Source organism: Octodon degus, unplaced genomic scaffold, assembly GCF_000260255.1.
Source record: "Octodon degus isolate 3935 unplaced genomic scaffold, OctDeg1.0 scaffold00135, whole genome shotgun sequence".
Lineage (NCBI taxonomy): Eukaryota > Metazoa > Chordata > Mammalia > Rodentia > Octodontidae > Octodon > Octodon degus.
In genome coordinates, this window is record NW_004524711.1 from 7,509,556 (window position 1) to 7,513,129 (window position 3,574).

Genomic DNA, 3,574 nt, shown 5'->3' on the forward strand with positions numbered 1-3,574 from the left:
TCCCTGTGTATGGGCTGGATCCTCCCAGGAGGCTCTGCATTCTCTTGGTGACACAGCCCACACCACTACATGCCACTGCCTCTGCATTCCCCTCCAGACTTTAACTCCCATGAGAGCAGATGTCCTCATCACTGGATTGTTGCTTCCAAGCACCTTGCATGGAGGCTGGGATGCTGAAGATGAGGAAAACCAACTCAAAACATTTATATTGTACCGTGATGACAGCCATTCCACAGGCCCAGAACTGAAAAATATCCCAAGATGCAGCTCTTACAATACTAAAACGGGGACAGTCCTGGACAAACCTGGACCTCTGGTCACCTTAGAAGAGTGCTCCAACTAACTGCACGGAGGCTGTTAAACCCATGAGCCCCAACTTCAGTGCTCAGTGTCTGCTTGCTCAGTCAGGAAGCTCTTGATAACTGACTGACAGGTGCCTTTTTTCACACTCCAGGACACAGCAGCATGGTGCCCAGGACAGTGTGGGTACTTCTGGTTCGCAGACCACATTTTGAGTAACAAAGGAGTCAGTAGTTATCATCTTCAGATATTAGCATTATCAGGGAAGGGGAAGGGTTCTTGATGCCAGCCACAAAGCCAGATCAATGAAGCCAACCTCTAGGTGTGGGACCAAGCAATCAGCATTTTTATCTTCCCCCAGCAATTTCCAGTGTGCAGACAGTGCAAATCTTCCTTGCAAATCCCAAGGAGGGGAAAGGAAGAAAAATATCACTTGATGATAAAGGCTGATTGATTTGTCCAGATGGGCTAAGCTGTGCTGTCAAGAGATTTATTAGATGTAGAATCAGAAATCAAAAGGAAGGAGCTTATTTTGGAAAGCCTGGAGGCAAGTTTCTTTAACACTCAGGCTATCACTTGTATATCTACTCAAGACAAGAACACCAAGCACCCATTGAGGGTCTTTAGTTAGATTCTCTGTGGAGTAGCTCTTACTGTTGATCAGAACTATGACCCTCTTCAGTGGGAAGGAGCCAAATGGGTCTTTGACCCTTGTCCCCTCACAGCAATCAGGGGTACTTCTTCAGAGGGGGAAATATTATAGATATCTAAGTTAGGTAGAAATTTTGTGGGCAGTCAGATGGGGCCAGCCCTCAACAGATCAATGCAGAAGACAACTGTGACTGGAGGCCCATTCACTGAAGGCCAGGCTTCAAGAAAAAGAACTACTCACCCATATACTTCCCCTGGGCTAAACAGCAGTGACTGATAGTCTAAATAAGCATCAATTACCTTGGTGGAGGACCAAACCCCCTTACGCCACCCCTTCCAGGAAAGTCCTTTTCCACTTGTTGTGTGACTTGTTTCCTCATTGGATCCCCATTTAATCATTATTACCCTAGTGATTGTAATTGTTGTATACCTATTGGTTGACCATAGTGTGGGTCTCAACTCACACCCATCCTATGATTTTCCATTGAACCAATATTACCTGAGCTACTATATTTGTAATTTTATTGCTTAATCTCCACCTTAAGCCCACCTCACCTTGTGGCTTTGTTTAGTAAATACCCTGGAGAGGTGGGGTTGGTGAGCAGCACACTTTCTGGGCCCCCTTCTGTCCCTCTCAGACAGAAGCTTTCTTTCTGTCAATAAATTCTTCCTACTCTTACCAGAAAAATCAGGCTATAATAGTTTGTGTTTGGATAGTTAGCAAGGTTCAACAACCTTTCCAGAGCTCTTGGAGCACTGGAGCTCAATATACAATTTGATGGGAAGAGGGGAGCAGACTTTCATTTCTCTCATTTCTTTGCTTGTTCATGCTTATTAGCAGCTGTTCCAGACATTGCCCATTTACTTAAGGTGCCAGGAAGATGACCTTGCCTCCTGCTTTCCTGTGAAAATTTGGGTCAGCTGCTCACATTCCACCATCTACCCCCATGGCTCGTCCTCGCTCTTTTTATCTCTGCAAATGTCTACGTGTATCTAGGTTAATCCCTTCTCTGTTTGAAAAAGCATCGTGCCTCCTTCCCAAGGTGAACCACATTGGTGCTCCTTGTCCCAGCTCATCCCAAATCTTCCCTCTCCAAGTAGCTTCATGTATTACCTTACCCCCTTTCGGCTACATCTTCCTTCGTGGGCACCTTCGATCCCTCTGTCTTCATGATGCCCTCCTTTCTACACATGGGTGTGGTAAGGTCTGGATCACTTCTCTCTCCTTCAGATCTTCTTGCCCATTGCTGTTGTCCAGTTTGGTTTCTACCTGCAACACTGGCTGGAATGTTCCGTGAGAGGCCTTGGGTGATCTAACTGTAAAACTAAGTGGCCTTTTGGAAGCCCCGTCTCCCTTGCTATCTCTATCTTCTGAGGTCTTCCTTTTTTCTTTTCTTTTTTTTTTTTTAAATCTTTTTATTTATTTGGTACAGGGTCTCACTGTGCAGCTAAGACTCATAGTAATACTCCTGTCTTGGCCTCCCCAGCACTGGGATTACAGGCATGCACCACTATGCCTGGGTCCTGCTTGCCAGGCAGGCACTTAGACTGCCAAACTTTCTCCCCAGCCCAACCTTCTTGATAACCTCCACCCCCCAAACTACCACAAAAGAAACTAGACCAAAATAAGATAAAAAAATCAATGCTATATTACATATATAGGGTTAGTATTGCCATACACCACACAACAACATCTCAGTGATGGACCTGAAATAACAAGATGATCCCATAAGATTGTATCAGCTAGTGACATGATCGCCATCTTAGTCTGTGTAAAAGCACACTGTGTTGTTTGCACACTAATGGAATTACCTAATGACACATTTCTCTTTCTCAGGGTGTACCCTTGTGGTTAAGTAAAGCATGACTGTTTTTTTAAATCTGTGCTTTAGCTATGGATTAGTTATAATGTTATAAGGTTTGAACTATAGTTTGCCTTTCTATATATCACTAATCTAGAAATAGGGACAACACAGACCCCTTAATGAACACAGCAGTTGTAAGGTCAAGTACTGTGAAAACGTCAAGTATCTGCTGAAAACTGAGCCCTCTCCCAGATTGCTGTACCACCCCTGGCTTCACCAGTGCCCATCCTTGAATGCTCTGTGACTCATCCTCCCATCCCTGCTAAATCAGTCCTGAGGCCCTACTCCAAGGCCCTGGCATTCCTCCAGCACTTCTTGCTGCTGTTACAGTTACAGACATGACTAATCAACCCAGAGAGTACATCTAGTTGCACTACTGCCCACTAGTTTCTCAAAGTCCTCCAGACCTCGGTTAAAATCCTTAACTGTCCTTTCCAAGTGGCTGTACAACCTCTGAAGCATTGTGGGGGTATTTTCAAGCCTCAATATCCTCAGCTGCAAGATGAAAATATTAAGTACTTTTCTCATATGGCCATTCTTAGACTTAAGAGGTATACAGAGATATAGAAAGAATTAATAGGTTATGTAATGCAAAACTGGATGCATGAAGTACCAACACAAGTCAGGAACTCAGGTGTCAGCCCTAGTCTCATCTTTCCCTTTCTTTCTTTCTTTCTTTCTTTCTTTCTTTCTTTCTTTCTTTCTTTCTTTCTTTCTTTCTTTCTTTCTTTCTTTCTTTCTTCCTTCCTTCCTTCCTT

At 44.1% G+C, this 3,574-nt stretch overlaps 1 protein-coding gene across 1 annotated transcript in view; it reads left to right on the forward strand.

Moving 5' to 3' along the window:
- March4 (membrane associated ring-CH-type finger 4) overlaps window positions 1-3,574 on the forward strand; it is a 115,133-nt gene that overhangs the window by 19,676 nt on the left and 91,883 nt on the right. The window lies entirely within an intron of this gene.